This window comes from Camarhynchus parvulus, chromosome 4, assembly GCF_901933205.1.
Source record: "Camarhynchus parvulus chromosome 4, STF_HiC, whole genome shotgun sequence".
NCBI lineage: Eukaryota > Metazoa > Chordata > Aves > Passeriformes > Thraupidae > Camarhynchus > Camarhynchus parvulus.
Window position 1 is genome coordinate 64,157,913 of NC_044574.1, and position 21,670 is coordinate 64,179,582.

Here is a 21,670-nt window from a genome sequence, read left to right on the forward strand (position 1 = left end):
CGCTTTCCTATATCCAATCCTTGCTTTCACCAGGAAAAATGTGGGCACACGGCCTGCCAGGAAATCCCTAGCATGGCCTGCCTGGGTCTGCAATAAGGAGATGCAGGGAGCAGCATCCCAGGGCTTACTGCTGAGATCCCTCATCCACCTCCAGAACCTTAAAAAATGAGTGCACTCAGAGAGACAGGGAATAGGTACCTGGAGGCTCATATTCTTCCTCATAAAAATTACACTTAAAATGATTCACATCACACTAATGTTCCTAAAAAGACATCCCAAACCAACACACACTCATGCACATAAGCTCTAGCTGTGCATCTGTGTATGCATGGCCATGTAAATAACTATCTTTATGTGGTGACACAAAGCAGCCTCAACGACCAAAAGATTTAGCAGCACAAATTCTTTTCCTAAGGCACAAATCCCACTAGTAGTAATTTCATCTCAGAATGGAAAGCACAGCATTGCATTATTTGAGCACAAAGGCCAAATTTCCCTGGTTGGTAGTTAGACCTCAAGCTCATACAAACACAGCAGGAGAAACCTGAAATGATTTTGTTTCTTGGTAGCACTAATTCCATTGCTGGAGTAAATGCAATTATATTTATGTTGACATTATAATGGTAACTTTGCAGGCCAGACTCCACCTGTCTCTTAGGCCACACAGAGGTGAAGCAGCAGCAGCAGAGAACTAAGGAATGCCTGTTCCTCGGTGGCAGTGTGCCTGGAGCCCAGGCAGTCATTTCAGCACTAAAAGTTCACCCTGTGTAAAAGATAGTTAAAATTTAATTGTGTCTCAACTACAAAAGTGTAGGGGGATAGAGTGTAGGTGAATGAAGGTAGTGTAGAAAGTAATCTTATCTAGGTGAATGAAGGTAGTGTAGAGAGTAATCTTACCCCCTAAAGAGTTGCAGCTGGGTTAATTACTAAAGATTAGGAGCAGGCCTGACTTTAACAGGTCACAGCTGTAGCCAATAAGAAGTGTGTTATAAAAGAGTGGATTGGTTGATTGAGGGGCTCTGGAGTCAGCTGGCTGCTGTGAGAAGAAGGAAGAGTCAGTGCTTAGAGGAGCTGCCTATGAGAAACATCAAGAAAGTACAAAACACTAGCAATATGGAACCTTTGCAATATAATGACAATAGAACTCTTGCAATGTAATGACTACAAATGGTGACCCTGACGTGATTTGGGAAAAAGGACTCAAATACTAAACTATATGACCCTGTGGATTCAGGAAAAGGACTTAACTATATAACCCCGTGGATTCGGGAAAAAGGACTTGAATACTAAACTATATGATCCTGTGGATTCGGGGAAAAGGACTCGAATACCAAGTTATATGATCTCGCAGTGATTTGGAAAAAGGACTTAAGTACAGACCAACGTGATGCTGTGGTGATTCAGGAAAGAAGACTTAAACATTAAGCAATGTGATCCCATGGTGATCTGTGTAGAGAATTGAAAGAGGAAAAGCAACAAAACTGAAAGATGAAGGACAGAATTTGCTAAAGTAACTGTAAGAACTGAAAAAAAAATACTTCTATTATTTGGTACAATGTGTTTATTGATTGGTAAAATATATCAATTGTAGCTATTAATGTCTGTTAAATATGAGTATAAAAGATTTTGAAGATAAGTGCTTTGTAAACTGAGAAAAGCTGCAAAACTGAACCAACACTCAGAAATTACATATATATATGTTCGTACTATAATATGTTGTCTGAACATTTGTATAACTATTAGTTCTGAATGAAATATATGAATGTGTCATAACGTTAATTTATTTGAACATGTCCTTCTAGAAATGCTGCAACTCCATAATTAAAAGAAAAAAGGGGGAATTGTAGGGAGATAGAATATAAGTAAATAAAGGTAGTATAGAAAGTAATCTTACTCCCTAAAGAGTTGCAGCTGGGTTAATTACTAAAGATTGGAAGCAGGCCTGACTTTAACAAGCTGCAGCTGTAGCCAATAAGAAGAGTTTTATAAAAGAGTGGGTGGGTTGGTTGAGGGGAACTGGAGTCGCTTGGCTGCTGTGAGAAGAAGGAAGAGTCAGTGCTTAGAGGAGCTGCCTATGAGAAACATCGAGGAGGTACCAAACTCTAGCAATGTGGAACCCTTGCAATGTAATGTCACTAAAACTCTTGCACTATAATGACAACATGCCTGGAGCCCAGGCAGTCATTTTAACAGTAAAAGTTCATTCTGCGTAAAAGATAGTTATGATTTAATTGTGTCTTAACTACAAAACCTCTCCTTTTCAGGGAGGTGGGAATTGCAGCCGTGCATTGGTTATACCTTATTAATATGTGGTGGCATTTTCAGGTGTTTATTCTGGTTATTTTAATTTACTATGTTACACTGTGTGCCAGCCTATCCTATTGTTCTGTCAAGGTGCTGTGTCAGTGTGAGATGTCACTAGTCCTGAAGTCTGGATCACATTTTTGTTCATCACTTCTCTTGCACAAATGGTACCACTGCCCTCAAGAGAAGCAGCACGTGGGAAGGGTGTTTCAATTCAGGGCTGAAAAATTTCTTTTACCTTATATAATTCATAAAGAACTCTAGAGCTGCAATTGAACTAAACTGAGCCATTAGAAGACAGAAAGAGCTAAAAAACTTACAATTTTCAAAACTTAGACTTTGGGTGTGAATAACATTCCAGGACAGGAGGAACACATTGCTTTTTTAACAGGTTACCAAAAAAAACTAAGCAAAAAAATCCACCCCCTTCTTGTTTGTGTCTGCTGAGCCTAATTTTCTTTGTCTTTTCCTTCCCTCATCATACAGCAGGACAAAAGCCATGGTTACAGTATCTGTAATTAGGATACCAGCAGATGGAATAGTTAATCATGCCCCAGCTAAGCATTGTGTGTGTTGCTGGGGAAGTCAGCTAAGGTAGATTCATTTTTCCTAATTTAAGCATATAAAAAAGAAGCACCTGGTTTAACCTCTCATCCTACCTCCCTCTGCCTTCAGTGGGGAGGGAGAGGAACAGACAAGGCTGGGCTGTGGGTGGAATCACTCACTTCTTGGTGGTGCCTCCTCCACCACTGGGGAGGGAATTGCTGGTCTATCTGAAACTCAGCTTTCTCTGTTAAACTGCAATTTATTCCTGTCTTACCACACAGAAGAGGCAGGAAGATGACTGCCAGACAGGAGGGCAGCCAGGAGCACACAGGAGCCACTGACAGCCTGTGCACTGCTCGATCTCACCATCCTCCACTGCTGGATGTAGCCAAGAGAGGTGGTCAGTATTCACATTCCAAGCCTGGGGCACAAATCTGGCTGAGCTAGGTTTTTCCATTTTCATCAATATTAAAAATATGTCCTGTACATGGTGGTACTTCTGGCCTTCACTACACAAAGGCCTGGGCAGCCACCACATTTTCATAAATGCTTCATGGTACCCTGCAGATTTCATAAGATTACATTGGCTTAAGCAGGAGGAATTTTATGGGCCTTACCAATGTTACCTGAGGAAATACAGCTCCCAGATGGTGATTTAGGGTTTTTTTCCCCCCTCAAAATATGTTTATAATAGGGGGGCTAATGTATGTGAACACCAGAACAAAGTTTCTTAAAGGACACTTGAACCATTTTAGATATGGAGCTTTCAACAGCCTTAGCTTTTGCTGAGCTTTTTCAACTTGGTTAGTATTTTGTTCAATTTTTTATGGACAATAATATCAAAGATATAATTCTGAAAGCAACAGAATTAAATTGCCAGAAAACTCTGCTATTGAAATCACTTCTAGTTGCTCTCAGTTTGTTTTGGTTAGTTGGTTTTTACCTGGGGTGGTTTAGGAGGTCAGTTTTACTATATAATATATTGAGTTGATAATAGATGGGGAAAAGGTGATTTAATTAACTAGAATCAAAAGGAATAACTCTTAAGTATGAACATCAAGTTGCTGGCACTGTTAAATTCTAAAATTACTACATGACATCTAATAGGGAGCCAGTATATGAAAGCACTCAAATTGAGTATTATGGCTCACCTCTTTCTAACTTCATTTGGAATTATTTATCTGCTTGCAAATTTAATTAGATCCATACTATGCAAAATATACAACATACAAGTTAGAAATGTATATATTAATTTGAACAGAATAGCAGATAGTGTAGACTTCTTATTTTAATCCCCAAATCATGCCACTTGGAAAAAATAATTGCAGACTACTTTGATGTATTTTCTGCCTCTTTTGCACTCCTTGACAGAGCTAATTCTGCAGTGCAAGGAGGAGCATTTTTGGATGGATCCTGCCCTGTCCAGAGTACTGGAAATGTCACAGTAGCACAATCACAGAGTCCCAGTTCCTTTTCTAGAAGAGATTGGAACAAACATCTGTGCATTTGTTTGACCATCTAAATGAACCTGAGTGTGGCAGGGCCCTCCTTCAGCAGTGTCCCTGTCACTACAGGAAATGAGGCTGTAATTTCACACATCCCATTGCAGCAGGGCTGTTCAGCAGCCAGGCAGCAGGTCCAATGTAAAAGGTAAATCAGATATACCTCACATCTGTGGACTGGTTTTGTTGCACCTCAGCACTTCAGTACTCTATCACATAGAAAGCCTTGTGTTCCTCAAGCAGAGAATTCCTAATCTGTTTATGTGACACAGGAAGATAAAAGGAGATAGCCTTCTTTAAAGTTTTATTCATTCTAAACCAGTCATCATCTGAAGGAGAAAATGTGCTTTTCTTCTTGTTCACATGATTTTTTTTTTGTCTTATTTCCTGGTGTGCCATCTCACTCTTTCAAACTGTAACATTACCAAGATATGTAATTTAAGATTACACAGGAGAAGATGAAATATTAAACTAATTTATAGGTGCTTCAGGTTTTGTCTGAGCAGGGATGGATCATTCCTTCCTTCCTTCCTTCCTCCTGAGCAGTGATTTCTTTAACAAAGGTTTGCTGGGACAAAAATTCACCTTCTATCAGGTCTGTATCACCTTCACACACCCATTTCCCTGCTTTAAGCTGCTACAGATACTGAAAACTGCACATGACCTGTTTATTGGGATGCTCATTGTGTAAATATCGAGGTTTGATTTAGCTGGCTGTCAGAAAGGCAAACAGGAATAATGGAAAATATCTTCAGCCATCTCATAGCAAGCTCTCATCATATAAAACCTGAGCTGTTCACAAAACTCTTACTTTTTTACCTCAGGTAACTTAGGGAATTGCTTTGCAAGGACTGAGGGCCAGATAACCAAAAAGACTGTGGCTAGTAAAGATATCCTTCCAAGGAGCCACAGGACAGCCATTCCAAACCCCATCTGCTGTGTCCCTGTTCACCTTTGCCAGGTCTCCTCCACAGGTATAAGTCAGGTGGCCCAGTTACTTCAGGAGAGCTGGGTCACATTGTGCCAATAATGACTATGCAAATATTTGAGTATTTATGAGGTGCTAACTCTTGTCTCTATGTGTTCAGCTTAGCCTGGATTCAGCTGTGATACCCAAAGCCAAGTACTTAGTGGTTAAGCCTGATTTTAAATGCACAGAATGCACAGAAGTGTCCTGGCTTTGCATCCACAATCCATGTTTGACATCCACCCATCCAACTCACCCCTGCAGGACACTGCTGAGTCATTTCCCACTGGTCAGAGCCACACAAAACCTCTGTACATAAAATCGAAGCGCACAAAGCAGACGGGAGAGTAACAGTGTAACTCCTCAGGAATGGCCATGGCTACAATAACCACAGGCAGGGGGAATTAGGTCTTATGAGTATAAATGTTAAGTATTTATTTTTGTTTCTCTGAAAGAGCTCAATGAGGCATAAAAATGTTCAGGAATGTTTAATCCTAGAGGGAATGAGACTTAACAAGGAAATTTAAAAGGATGATATGTTCACCTCTGGTTCTACAGGCAAAGAAAAGCCATGAAAGTCCAAGGCATTAACAGCTTGGAAGCTATTCTTCATTCTGCCAAGCTGTTTTTCATGCTGCTCTCACTGCCTCAAGTTTGATGCTACAGTGCAAGGCAAATCTGGTTCTGGCAAGCAATCACTAACTTGTGATAAGCATTAGGTTTACATTTAAAGATCAAAGCAAACATACATAAACCATTTTGAGTACATACATATCCTGAACTTTATGTCCTGGCCCTTGGGTTTATAGCCCCTCATTGTTCTGTTTCCCTCTCACATTCTTAGTGGGTCCAGGGGCAACTGGAATCTGTATTGAAAAGAAAATGTAGTTAATTTAATTTACAATAATATGTAGTGGGCTAGATATTTCAGGCAGAAATTTTATTTATTGGTCAGTAGATGAGGCCAGAGGAACTACAAGATCTGTCACTGTTACACTCACTAGAGGGACAATGAAGCACTGAAGTTTTTGAATACTCACTGTGCTGTTTTTCTCCCCTTTGACAACAGCCAAATGATCAAACCCTTAACAATGCACATGTACTTAGACAAAATTCCCATTTATCTGACACATCCCAATGCTAGATCTGCCCATAACTAAAACTCCTATTCAAAGATCATTGTGCTATGAGAGGGTGGAGGGTTGACAATTTTTCCATTTCAGGGTAGATTCCACCTACTCTTCCCAGAAGTGAGCCTGGTCCACAGCTAAGCAATCCACAGGCCATCCCTATGACCAAATCCTGAAACCCTTGCTCACGACTGAACTCTACCTGGGATCTGTTTGTACAGGTTTTTATACTTCAATAAATCTGACCTTTTACTTCTGTTTTTTCTACCCTTTTCTACTGGATAAAAATGAAGGCATCATTTTGAAAACCTGTATTGAAAACTCAGTTTTTCCGAGCATTTTATGTAGAGTTTAAGAGTGCAGATTTCAGCTCAGGCTCTAAATAAAACTCTCAAGACTTTGGTTGGAATAAAACTCAGTCTACTGTAAGGTGAAGTACTGAAAGCATGCTTCATTTCATGTCTTAGGAGAAACTGCCAGAGATGATTCCTGCACATGATCTGCACAGGTTAGGAGCTATTTCTTAATCTCCATTCTATTTATTACATGTAACAGGTTCTTCTAAAGCCACATGTATAAACAAGCAAACTGATGGCAGATTTACAATCATTTTGCAAAAGGTATTAAAAGTGTGCTTGTAAAAAACTATCTGAGCCTGTTCTATGAGTAGTAAACCACTGGGGGGGAAAAAAAAGGATACCTGACAGCTTGAAGAAACCAAGTTCATCTCCCTCAATTCTTGGGAACCATCTAATCCATAAATGAAGGAACACCTTGTGAGATCACCTACCACACACATTTATGCAGGCTGAAAACTGTATCTATGTCTGGATTTACAGCAGACTTGCTGCAAAACTTCAAGTTAGTTCCTGTCCACTCTTGCTAGTTCTCCAGGCTGCTCAGTGTGTGCAGAAATCTCATCCTAACCCTTGAGTTTCCTTTCAATTGAGTTGGGGGTTTTTAAAATTGCAAATCATAAGATGAAAGTGGAGAGAATTACTTTTGTTTTCCAAGTACCTGAAGAGTTTTAGGTTTGGTTTCTAATAATTGTCCTTTATCTAGTCCAGAAGATTGGTTTTTGATGGTCTGAAGTGCACCATTAGCTTTACATGCTCTTAAACACTAGTCTGACTTAGAACCAGTGTAACCATTTTGTTACAAATGGTTTTAGTTTCCAAGTAAACCAAGTGGCAAAGCAATTCAAAACATATTGAATTCATTTAACACATTAATAACCACAACTGGCTCTAAATCAGAAAGAATTACTCTAGACTTAAGAGAGTTTTATTTCTGACAGTTCTTACTTTTAAAATAAAGTAAAACATATTGGATATATTCGCTTTAAAATGGCAAATCAGTAACACAGGGATTAACATATTCCTTTTCTTTCTCGTGTCCAAGACATTTCTTTATACAGGAGAAAATGCTTGATTTCTCTTCAGTGCAAAAAAATAATCCTGTAAATGCACTTTTCATGTCCCAATGTGCAGCCACTTTGCTGAACTTTTAGATTCTACAATTAGATAAATCAGATTTCCTAGTGAAGATCTAAAGCTGTAAATACAATTTCTCTTCACTTCATTAGGGATCTGGGTAATTCCTGTCTTGGGAGCAGATCCTGTCCATGAGCAGCCGGTCCAGCCATCACCACTGCACAGCTTATGGAAGCATGAGATGCCTTGGTACCTCCTTTTTTCCCCTGTTAGATTAAAGTGACAAGCACAGCCTTAGAGCTCGGATCTCCCAGCATCAACAGAGGGCACTTGGCAACTGATGCCAGCAGCAGGGTGATGCAGAACAGCACAGGGGGCACCTTCTGCAGCAGTGGCTCTGCAAACAGCATCTGCTGAGCTGGAGGCCAGGGCAGCCCTCCTGCCTGGGTGAAGGCAGCAACGGAGAACAAGCCAAGACAGCCCAGACAAGGTTTCTGGAGACTCATCAGGACTCACAAACTGCTGCAGGGAAGGTACCAAAGCCCAGGTCCCGGTGCTTGTGAGGTGTCTGCACCCACACTTCCAAGAAGCTGTGTTCCTGGCATGGCCTGCCCGGTGGGATGGAGCAGCTCCACCACTCCCTACCATTCCAGGAGCCCCTGCTCCATCCCACCGGGCAGGCCATGCCAGCTGGCACGGGCTCACCAAGGTCCCATTTCTGTCACCTTGGCATGGGGGAACAGCACCCTTCCCACGTGCCATTTGCACTGAGATGATTTGGTGTTGGAGAGGCCACCGAGGAGTCAGGAGGGACCACTTCTGATTGGAACTGTGCTGGGAGGTTGGACAGCAGAACTCTGCAGTGGTGCCCTTGCCACACCTCCGTGTTATCCCAACCCATCCCCACTTTATCCTGGCTTTTGCTGCAGTGCTCTTGCACATCACACCTCCAGGACTTGACCCACACAGACAATGCTCCCACAGCTTGCCCCTATGACTTTCCCAGGAATGGGAATGATTTAATGTTAATGGCTATCCTCTTCAGAACGGGTCCTGGAGAGTGGGGCATAAGAGGTCATCATTGTTTAAACACACTTGTTTTGCCTTCTTTCTCAGAAACTTTAAATCATGAACTTCCTTACACAGACTGCCCAAACTGACAGCTTTAGGATGTGTGAGAAAGACAAAATTAATTTAGTGCAAAAGATAAGACATTTCCTTGGGGAAGCACTAACACCAGGCCTATTACCCCTCAGTGTCATTGCAGATTAGTGTTCTGCAGAGAAAGGGATTCTAAATCTTTTTAATTGAAAAATGTTTCTCTTTTCCTTACTATTATAAATTTCTGCCCAGAGGTTAAAGATTTTTAAAATTATTTCTGAATTACATCCAATTTCTGGACAGTTTATCAAAAAAGGAGGATGCAGTTTGTCTCTTGTTTTATTAATTTATGTCAGACCAGAGAAAGGAGAAATATATTCCCCTGGTGACCCAAATGAAATAGTTACATAAAGAGATGCTTAGAAATACAAAGCCCAGACATCTCTAACATGTTAAGATTGGCAGCTGTCACCAACACATCCACATGTAGGAACACATGCCATAATTATGCAAAGTGGAAGGATAATTATCCAAACACAGTGATGGAAGCAACAGTCAAGAGAAAAATTTTACTCAGCTTCTATCTCCCTTTTTCTGGCTTCAAGTTTGAAAAACATCAAAACCAATTATTTTAATCCATGTTGGCTGTTTGACTCGTAAGTCACAAAATTACCTCAAGAAAAGAAGAAGATGCAAATATCCTTTTACCTTTAGCATATCCTGAGCAGGAACATTCAAAACTGAGACCTGGACTTGCTCAGTCCTTGATCCATGGCCTTGGAGCAGCCCTCTTTTTATCCCAAAAGGGAGATCTGATGAGGTTTGAAGCAAAGTCCTGGCTTTGAGTGGTGTAGGCACTAACCCCAGGAGCCTCCTGGAAAGCACAGTTCCCTTTGGTGTCCGTAGCCTGCTGGAAGACAGGAAAAGCATCACACAGAGTTAGTTCATTCTCTATTTAGATGTTCATTTAGCTATAAGGCTGCCTGGCTATATTTTCTAGAGCTCTAAACACAAAAGCAACTTTGTGCTTCGAGGTGCACAATTTGCAATTTGGGGGGCAGCATATTTAAAAAGGCACTCTTCAGGTGAATGTTTCTATAAAGATTGGTCTGCCACGGTCTTTGGGCAGCTGCATAGCCCACAGATCATTTGTGTGTTAGGATGGTTTGGTTTTTTTTGTCCTTGGAAATCCTTCCAAACAACTGTATTCTTTCCACTTCTCCTGATTGTGTAATGGTTGTGCTTCCTCTGATCTGTACTGAAGAAAAAATATTTTCCTTTTCTAATTCAATCCTTAGCCATTGTTTTCCCAACCTCTCGTTCTCAAGAAATGTGAGTTCTTAAAAAAAAAAAAATCTAATTAAGCCATTTATCAAACTTTTCCAAGTGGGTAGAGTGACAAATTAGCCCTATCTTCCACCAACAATCTGATGGATGGGAAGATAAAGATGCAGAGGCTGTTATTTTAGCTGGAAGCTCTCCACTATATCAATTGTTTGGCCCCAAGCCAAAAGACCCTAAGAGTCGACAAGGACTAATGACGGGTTCATGAAGTTTATGCAGCGTGAGGCCTGACATCAAAGCAATGCAGCCTTATTAGCAGTACCTCTATACCTTCTCCTTGCAAAAAAAATACTCATTTGTTTTTTCAAAAGATTTTACTTAATCATTCTACTCTTTCAGCAAATAGAAAAAAATTCAAACTGGAAATAAATTTGCACAATAGCTGATGAGTTCTGCTCTTCTCTGTAACTAGGAAGTGATTGCTATGACTTTTAAGTAATGTTCACCAAGAGAGGCTAAGACAGGCAGGCTGTAAGTAAGTTTCCCTAGAGGTCTTTCCTTTTACCACTATTGCTTTGAAATACTTATAACTCTTCCCAAGTATGAACTCTTGGTGGTTTTAGGATATAAGGTTAGGGCTGAGGTGGATATTGGGCCTGTTTCTGTGACAGCATCACCTTCAGTGTTTGTAACTCACACCTCTCTCCCTTCTCCCTGTGCTTTTATTTTGATGTGCACCATTTTGACATGAAATGGAAACGCTGTGTAGAAAGTGGAATGCAATTACTACCTGACTGGAAAGAAGAAAGAGAGGATATAACAGCCAGGATGACTTCTAAGAAAAATCAAATCTACAACTCAACAACAAAAACCTCTTTTGATATCTTTGTTTGACAAAACAAGCCATTTCTGCAGATACTACATGTTACTCTGGACTAGAAGTTAAATCCATGTATTTTTTACTGGAAAACTATTTAAAGACTACTCTTGATGTCCCATTCTTTATAACCTTTTTTTTTCTCTAGTGGAAATATGACAGTCTTCAACTTGCTGGCACAATGAGAAACTTTGGTATTGCTTTATCAAATCCAACTGCAGCAGTCCTGCATGTCCATATACCTGATGAACTTGATTTATCTTTTCCACACAACATTTTTACAGGATGGAATTAAAAACAATACTGCAATGACATGATGACAGCACTGGAAGTCAGTGCAAAGACACATTCAGCACATCCCACAGTATTTTACCTTCACTTTCCAGTCTGGACTTAATAATATGTGTGGAAGGAGCACTGTGCAAAACTAGGGATGTCATCCATCTTCAACCCTCCTGTGTCTCAACAAACTGCCCTGGATTATCCCTCCTCTATTGCTCCCAATCCATCACCAACTTGCTCTGAGTGGTTGGGCACTCCTGCAGCTTTTCTTCCTTTTTGCTTTTCCAAAGGGGATGTGCCATTGCATCTGCCATGCTGCTTTTGACCCTGGGACATCAAGGCAATTTACATCCCATTGGAATATTCACAAGCTCAGATGGTTTTTGGGGAAATACAAAAAAGCTTGGAGTCTGCGAGGTACAACACAAACAATCACAGAAAGAACAAAAGAGAACTTTTAAATACTACAACCTTACCTGGCAATGTCAAAACCAGGAGTTGAAATTCTGGTTGAAAAGACCGCAGTAATTCAATTTTTTTCTTCTTCCTGTTGCATTTAATATCTCTAAGTTCCTAATGTACTTTCGTAGCTGCTTATTGGTAACAGGGCTGCTTAGGAACCATATTCTCTCCATAACATCCCCTTGCAATCCTTGGAATGAAAACCTAAGTAAAGAAAAATGCACTGGTTGAATTTTTCTACTTAGAAATGGGTTTTTTTTGCAATAAAAATGAAGCGTAAGTATTATGACACTATGCAATTAAGTGTTCAAATGTCATTGCTTCTAACTTAGGAAGAGGATTCCTTGAACAAAGAAGCTTAAATGTAAATTGGCTGGAAATGAAAAAAAAAAAAAAAGATCAGTGCTGAAGTGGCCAGTGAACCAAACTGTTTGCTTACTTATAATTAGCAGCATGGTCATTGTCTGGCTGCCCTGGCTCTCTGTAAATAAGACTGGGCAGACTGTGATTTAAGGTTATTTAGAAGATTTATTTATTATTTAAGATTAATTAATTGCCTCAAGAGATAGGTAAAACAACAACTTTCTCAGTCACTCAGCTTGGTTGGGGGGTAGTGGCTACAATTCAATCCTATTTATCCTTTCTTCAGTAAAATAAAGGATTTTCCTTTTCTTTAAACATGGCTCCAATTACTGAATAGAGCAAACTCATTCAGAATTACAAGCTTCAGATTTTTCCAAGGTTCCTGAATCTCTCACACATTTTAGCAAACAAAGTTAAGAAATTTTGTTCTGTAATTTACAATTTATTACAAAATTCAATGAGAGAGCTTAAAAAGGCTTAGCTACAAAATAAATAATAATAAGCTTACTCCACCCTGCATTTGTCTTTTATTTGCCAGATGCCCAGGTTGTTTTACTTCCTTAACACAACTTTAGAAAATACAGCAAGTCTGTACATGTACAGTTCCCACCTGGAAGCACAAACTTTAGCAGCCAACCCCAACTTAAAACAATAAATTCCTCTTTCCTTTCTGCTCAAAGGTAATGTATAATTCAGCTAGAGCTGAGGGATACTCACATAATTTGCCTTTAAAGGTTGCCCAATAGATTCTGTGTAAGTCTGGTAGAAGGACAGACAAGCAAACCACCACACTGCTACTACAGCTACAGAGGGAAGTGCACAGGTTTGCAGATCAGCTGGAATTTGGGCTGTTCCATCATGCCTGTGAAACTGAAGCGGAGAGATGGCAAACAAATCAGAGTGCAGAGACACTGCTCAGCTGTGGCAGTGAAAATACCCATTTCAGCCATCAAAGGGATCTGCTTTGCACTGCTCTTGATTTTTTCTTCCTCTAAATCACACTAATACTATGTCTTTTCTCAACTTTATTTCAGTCTCTTACATTTGGGAACAGCTTCTGATTTTAAGATGACTTCACATGAGTATTAGGACAGAGCTTTTGCTCACTAAATGATACATGAAGAGAATAATGATTTCAGATCTGTATGTCCTATTTTAGCTATTTCCACTACCAGGAAGCGATGCCTGACCTACTTGTGTGTCACAAAAATAGCCAAGGATCTTTAAGCAAAATCAATGCTGCTGAGCTGAACAGAAATGGAGAGGTGCAGTGTGCTCACAGCACGAGCCCTTTGGTGCCCATCCCAGCACTGCTCTAAGAGAACACCCCCATGCATGGTCCAAAACAACCTGGGCATTGCTGAAAAACTCAAACTTTTCTTTTCAAAAAGTGACATTGAAGTTCTAGGCTGAAAATCCACTGAGGATTTTGGTGGGCACCACTCTGCAGGCCTGAAGATACAGACTGGAGGCAGCAGATTGGACTCCCAGGGAACCTGTGTGCTTTCTACCAAAAATGCCTGATTTTACACCATTCCACCAGCCTGCAGAGGTTTTGGTGCTTGCTTTCTTTACAGCTCAAATGTAGGTGCTGCAATGCTGACAACATGCACAAATCCTCTCACTGTCTCTATCATCATAACCATTGACAGAATTCTATTATCAAATTGATTGCACCTCCTTTATTTTGCAGTGTTTGCTGTTACCCCAGGGATGAATACCAGACTCTCTGCAGGCAACTGGACTTTCTGTGCCACTAAGATACAGTTCACTACCACAATGCTCAGCTGAGTCTCAAAGCCTTTACAGAGCATGTAACTTCACTAGATGGCAGTGGAGAGAAATATTACTTCATATCTATGTATTTTTTAATAGGAGAGGGACACATCCCAGCAAGTCCTGCTGTTTATTGGTGCTGTCTGTGTTAACACTACATCACAAGACAGCAATTCTCTCACCCACACAAAAGTCCAGGGGCTCCTGCCCAGCTAAATCTCTCTGTAAATGTTTGGGAAAGCACAGACACTCTTCCAGCACTAATGCAGAGAGGCAGGGAGCAACATGCACTCCTCTTTGAAGGGTTTTTCTCATAAGCTCAACTGTACCATGGTCTTTCCTGAAATCCCAGGAAAAGACAAGTTCCAAAAAGAAAAAGTTTCCAAAAGAAAACTTGCCTGAGAAGTCAGAGACACCGTCCTTCAAAGAATCTTAACGTTCATGCCCTAAACATGATGAAGAAAATGAGTGAAGAGTAAGAATGAGAAAGCAAATGGTTCAAGGAGCTTTGTGAGGACTACTCTGCCTTCAATAAAATCCTTTTCATTCACAGGAAATCCTTACAAATACATGTTTCTTGGGAGAACTCTATGGTCTCTTACAGATAACTCAAGAAACAAAGCGTAATTTTTCAGACTTCTGACAAAACTTCAAAGCAGCAAGTTCTGTAACTTCTAAGGTTCAAAACCTTCAAAAATTCAATCTTTTGAATACAGAGAACTGATGTCTCCCAGTCTTTGGAAATTGATACACGTGGACAAAAGTAAAGAACTAAAACAGAGTGAATGATTTCAGCCAAGAGCATTACTTCAATTAAGAGTCTATCAGTAAAGTTCTCTAGAAACAATGGAGTTGTCTGGCTTTATTTAGAATGCTCAGAAAACACAAACTATCATTTAGTAGAGTAAGGAGACAAAGTTTGGTTTCTTCTAGCATCAAATGTAAAAAAGAAAATTTCTAAGGCTTGTTTCTTGCTGTGGGAGAAATATTAAAAAACTCATTTCACTGCCTAAATCACACTTCTTTAAGCAATTCTTGCCTTTATCTTAACAATTTCCAAGCCTTTCCCCTCAGAGAGCAATACATTGTCCTCTGGCATCTCAGCTGCTCCCTCACCAAACTGTTTGCAAGAGCAAGCAGAGATTCAGGATATTGAAAGTGCTGATAAAAAACAAACCCAGTTGTGTTGCAAGTGACTTCTTGACTTATGCCTGCTAAGCACAATTCAAAGGCTTGAACTTTTAAAGGCATCATTCCCTCTATTTATTTTTGTGTAAATACGAGCAGATGAGAAACAATTCCTTATGGCATTTCAATCTGGGAGACTTCTCTTACTTCTCCTCCTCACTGGCCAGTGAGGAACAGAAATATCTGGAGGTGCAAAGCCCCAGGGTTTTGTCAGTGACACAAGGAGTTGTATTCTCTGCATCTCTGGTCAAACAAACACACACAATACATGAGGCTGTCACATAAAGAACAACTTGTTGCCTAAATCAGCTTGGTAAAAAAAATAAATGACTGCTCCCCAAGCATCAAGAGATGGAGATTTCTAGAAAAATACCCATATTTCAGATTATCTCAGTGGATTCCCCCAGATGTAGATACTGTAAACAAACACTATAATTTGAATTACTTGTGGCACTAAATACATTTAGTAGAAATATAAAAGACCAACCTGACAGAACAGTGATGCCACTTGTGGTCACTCCAACCTCAGTCACAGGGAAGTAATTTTCTTTATCATTAACACTAGAGATCTTCATGTTGGATGCCCTGGATGACACCAGTATGCAGTAAGACAGTCAGGTACCTGGAAAAAAGCCAGAAGTCCTCTCCAACAGCCTAGATAATGACAAAACAGCCCTTTTAGTTTATTTATTGCAGTCATTCAGTTCCTCTTTTTAAACTCTTTAATTTCACCTTACACAAAAAGATCTCAATTGCAGAGTAACGAGAACTGTTGCACTGTGTCCTTCCCACTTTCTCCCCAGCACACTCATCAATCACAGAGCTGTGGGTCTGCCTGGAAGCTGTGCCATCCTGTTAGGTTTAATTAAGTAGCCTTAAAGTAAGTGGCCAATCAATATTGATTCATGTGGGTCTCACTGCACTAAGTCATCACAGTGTCTGAAGGCATTGCTGATGTGAGTATAATACCCTGGCTTGGCCTGTCCACATTCATGTCAAATGAAGATTAAGAGTGAAAAGAAAACACTCTTTGAGCTATTTTCTCCTCCATAATGTGCATCTGACTGAATACAGAGCAGAATCCCTTCCTTTTCAAAGCTCTACAAGTACTTCCCAGCCTATTTACTTTGTATTTAATTCCTCTGCACAGAACTTGAATTTTGTACTGCCACAAAAAATGTCATGACCTGCATTTCCTGACGTTTGGATTTGAAGCTGATAGATACTAATTAAATCTGACCATAACCTGCACAACACACAGCATGCAATGAGGTCTGGAAATTGCTGTATGATAGTTATGATAAAATATCATTACAATAAAATCTTCCTTATCCAAAATATAACTGTGTAGCAATCAATGAAAAGGATTATTACTGACACTTGCATAACAATATCTAAATTAAATTGATCTAACTCTGAGGAACCTGCTCTGATTTCCTAGCACTTCAAGCAAGTTTCTCTCTTCTCTAAAGGGAAGCAAGGGTTTAATTGTCCCATCTCTATAGGTGATTTTTTTGGCACAGTCTAACTAGCTGACATGGGCCATGAAGACTATAATCTATTTTAAAGCCTCTCAGTTATCACCTGATAGGTGCACAATCTATTTTTATTCCCCACCAGGCCACCCCAAAGACTGCTCAAGTCTGAAGCTCTACTTTAAAATTACTGCACATTTCTACAGCAAATTATACCACACCTTGATGGGGTCCTGCAGCTTCATAACAGTGAAACAGAGCTGAAGACAAAGTGCCAATTTACAAACTAAACTCAAGTTTTATACATCAGTAAACCCATGACCAAGATGGATTATAACATAAAACCCTGACAAACAAGTATTTACAACATAAGCAGTGAAATAAGGCATTTTTATTAGCAATCCCAAATCAGGTCTCTCCTAGAAACACATTTAATCTCACAGCCTCTGATTGTATTTGTATTACTTTTTCTATCTAATGTTTAAAAAGAAATATTTGACTTAGGGATGTATAGAGCTTATTTAGTTCTTTTGCTACCCCTTTCTTTCAGCAGCAATGAAAATCTGCAGTGCTGTGCTGCTTGCTACAGGTTGTAGATGTGAGTTTGCAGCTTGTACAGTCACTGTGTTTACTATGCAAAACAGTTGTAACAGTATGTGGGAATGAAAAGCCCTAATTTGTGTGGAATCGAATGATTTGTATAAATTTTACTTCTGAATTGCTCTGGAAACTTGAAATTGTCACATAATTAAGAAAGCCATTCAGATGTCTTTCCAGTCTTTCATTTTCTGGCTTTGATGCATTTGCCACTGGGGTTTTCACAGAATATTCAGCTTTCCAGATGGTTTCGTTTACATTTCTAAGTTTGCCATGGTGTGGAGCTTGGGTCTCAATTGCAGGTCACACCTAACAAGGGGACATCTAGAAAATGAAAAATTCCTAGCACCTCTGTGGTTAGCCCTGCTGAATAATTGCTGCAGTAGCTGAATTTTGCTGTACAGATGTTGGTAATTTGCTATTGAAAACCACCAGTATCAAACTGTCAGAGTCAAGAAATGGCTTTAATTATTTCCTCCCTGGAGCAGTAATAGCCATTACTTGAGCACTGCCAAAGCTGGAATGTGTTTGTGTGGGTGATTTCTTAGCACATGGAGTGCAGGCAGCTTTACCTGCACTTGCCAGCCCTTTGCTCCCTCCTTGTGGAAGGAGATTGCTTCAGTCAGGGCCAGATCATCTGGAGACCACCACGAGCTTTCCTCCTTTTCCCTGGCCACCAAAGACTAACATTGTTTTTCTGCTTCATTGAGTCCTGAAAATAGAAGATAAATCAGACAGAAAGCCCTTGGAACTAAGGATAAGAGGAAAAATCTTCTCTGGGAGGGAATAATTAAACAAAAATATCAGAAGCAATGGGAAATTTGATGAGAAATTGTACTGAGAAAGAAGGTGAGGTCAGCAGGGCTACTGCAGCAGTCTCCTCCTCACTCTGCATAAGCACTGCCTGGGCTCTCCCTTCTTGCAGCATTGGGCACAAATAAAACTATAGTCAAAACCACACAGCTTAAAAAAATATATTAAAATTCAGGAGCAGGTCAAAATATTTTTACCATTTTTCAGCAATTTCAACATTATTCTCTCCCCTTCATCAAATAGATCCAAACCTCAGAAAAATTAAAAACTGATGTTAATGTGAACATTTCCACAGGAGCCTGCAAGGGGCTTTGGCTTGTGCTTCAAAAGAACTACAACCCCTCCAAAATAACTTTTGGGCTAGGATGTTTTATTCCTCCTTCCCATGCTGTATTGATTTGGGAAGACAATCTAACCTCTGTACCTCCAAAAGCTGTCTTGTCTCTGAAGTGGGATAAGGTTCTTCTCCCTAAATAATTTGAGGACTTTTTGTGTCTCTAACAGAGAAGTGCTGAAGCAAAGTTTTCCTGAAGCCTGGGGGAGTTTGTCTCCTAGAAGAGCAGGGAACACCAAGGGTGTTCCTGCAATATTCATGTGCTTGGCCAGCAAGGAGCTGCTGTGCTTTGAAGTGCTCACTTTGGGTATTTGTGGATATTTGTGCATCTGGAGACAGGGTGTGTTTTCCCACATGCAGCTACCTTTCCTTCTGCTGACTGCACAGCCCAGCCCAATGTCACATTGATGCTCTCTGGATTGCTCCACAAGGGAGAAGCAAAACATGGCTTATAAAAAAAGAAGGAACATGATAAGGAAAACCAGCCTAATGAAATATACTAGAAATACTTGTCAGCTTAAAAGCTTTTAAGTTGTTAAGAGCTCACCTTTAAGTCATGAGCAAGTTTGCTATTAATTTATCTAATGTTTTTAAGTACTAGCAAGGAAGAGGTTAAGAATGTTTTAACTACACATGGATTTTCCCTAGATTTATTTTTTAATTTCCTTTCTTTTTAGGTCAGCAATAAAATTTAAAAAGCTGGGGGTGGGGGGGAGAAAAAGAGAAACAGTCCCTACTTTAAAACATGCAGCTCAGAAGGGAGGAAAAATGGGATTTCTTTGCATCCTGGTGAAGTCAAGACTAGCAGGGTTTGCTGAGTTTGAGAGGAATTAAGATATCTTTTCAACCCAACTTGTGCAGCGAATATTTCTGTGAGGTGACCACTTCTAATTGCTGCTGCTGGTGTCCCAGCACAGCAGAGACAACCAGCACCATCTGTCAGCAGCACAGGCTGACTGACCATCAGTGAAAGAGATTCCAATACTGCCCAATAGAGGCTGATGATCAATAGCTATTCAAGTTCTGCTGCTCTCCCTGCATGACAGCCAAGAGCATAAATAATAAAGAGTTCTGAAAAGCTCCCTGGTGTCTCTGCATGGGCAGGAGCTGTTTGAGTGCAACAGGCACTTCTTGTGTGTGGCACATCTTAACCACAAAATTGATACCTATGGACAGAGTCTGGTGTCATCAACATCCAGCTCACAGCTGAAACTATTTTGGAGTTTTGTTAAGAATGACAAGATTTGATGAATGGAGATTAATGATTAAAATGTTTCAGCCTTTCTAAGTCCTCACACAATGTGATGGCAAATAAGTCTTCAAAGAGATTTATTTTTGTTCCTAGCAGCTGGATATCTAGAGCCTGCCGTTCCTGAGGGAGTCCCAGAGACCCACTTGATGATGGGAATGTTTCACAGCTGGAAGAGACTTGGATTGTTAAACAATGACTCGAGCTGGAACATATTTTAGTGACTAGACTCTGCAAACCCTGAGGTCCCTAATTGCCTGCAGGCAGCCTGCTTATCACTGCAAACCTGGAGCGCCCATCTTGTAACATGAGGCACTGAAAGCCTGTCTTGAACATGGAATTCAATTACAAGGAAATTATTCCAGGAAAAAAACCCAACAGAACACAAAGAACACAACTTCCCACCTCATTTTTCTGCTGTCAGAGGGGCAGGTGGGCTGGGGGCTCGCTGACATCAGGAAGATGGATCCTTATTTACACTTCCACGGGAAAGCTGCTGTGAAAATTAATTGTTTTCCTTACCTACAGACAACACTTATTTACAAGGCAATTACTCCATTCCAAACACTTCCATTTTGAATTTGAATGGAAATTAAACTTGGACAATGCCAGAGGAACATTTGGGAAGTCACAATGACAGAAGCAAAGCTTTTGTAAAGCACATTATAAGCCACATTTAAAAATCACTTTGAAACACTCATCAAAGATTTAATTACAGGCTCTGTAGTGATCTGTATTACCAGGCCTTGATTATTTCTGCAAAATATGCTACATTAACTTACACGTGATGGAAATGTAGATTTAAATAGCTTTAAAGTATTATAATTAAAATTAAATCACCATAAACAAAATTAATGAATAACATTTTCTGGTTCATAGCCCTAGTTTTTAGTGAATTTGCTCACTAGCTGATTAGAATGCCAAAAGTGGTCATTTTCTATCATGTAATCAAAATCTAACTATGCAAAATTCTAGTACAGCCTTGAAATAAAAAAAAAAAATCTTACAATCTATTTTACTTGGATAGAAGATAAATACATCAATAACGATTTTTAGGAAGCAGCAAAAATCCTCATTAAATTTGGCATCTTTCTAAAATTTCTAAAAATTACCTAAGACAGTTTCCTAGATTTCTTGTTTAATTTGGTTGTAATTCTGTAGCAAGATATTCTGGGGGACATTGTTGACCTTAAATGCATTTGCCTTAAAAAATCTAATTTTGTTCTTGTTTCAGGCAGTGACAAAAGTACAATTAATCTACAAAAGAAATAGCTATAATTCCCCTTGAAAATTCATCTTTTTTACAACATCACATCTAATTGCCACGTGATAAAACATGGTGTGACACTTTGCATCAAGGTGAAAAAGCATTTTGTATGACAATAATGAATTATTATTCCCTTGTTTTGACATGTTTTAGTGCTATGCATGTTTTTGGTTAGTTATTTTCAGTGAGCATCGTGCTGTCTTGCTTCAGTCCCATACAGCAATTTGACACAAAACAATTCAAGTTCTACTTTGACTTTTTTGCTTCCCCAGAAATACAGATTATTTGGGATGTCTGACTGTACAAAGAATAATTTGCTTGTACAGTGCCAGTAATTTCCAAGCACCCATAATATTTTAAAGGAATATTAAAGAAAAATTCAATGGTTTTGAACTTAAAAAATGGCAATAGTGACAATTTTGAAGCCATTAGGTCTGTATCACTGTGCCAGAAATCAGACTGCTGTGTCTGATTCAGTGTGCATGCTCACAGGGGAAGAGCAACTGAGGGAATAGGGAGAAATTTCAGCTCTGAAGGCAGGTGAGATCAATGTGTGAAGAATTACCTGAGCAAAATAACAGAGAATAAAAAAGTTTTTCCTATGAAAGAGGGAAGATACTTCAAATGAAACCCACTAATTAAAAATGCTACCGCTCATTTCCATGGAATAAGTGGAATCCCTCATAGCACTCTGTGCACTTTAAACATATTTACAATAAA

At 39.7% G+C, this 21,670-nt stretch overlaps 1 long non-coding RNA gene across 1 annotated transcript; it reads right to left on the reverse strand.

Moving 5' to 3' along the window:
• Positions 1-6,089: 6,089 nt before the first annotated feature.
• On the reverse strand, positions 6,090-13,235 carry LOC115903554. Its single transcript, XR_004060702.1, has 4 exons — positions 12,969-13,235; positions 11,903-12,092; positions 9,692-9,893; positions 6,090-6,185 (listed from the first exon to the last, which is right to left on the reverse strand). It is a non-coding gene; the product is annotated as an uncharacterized LOC115903554 (long non-coding RNA).
• Positions 13,236-21,670: the final 8,435 nt, after the last annotated feature.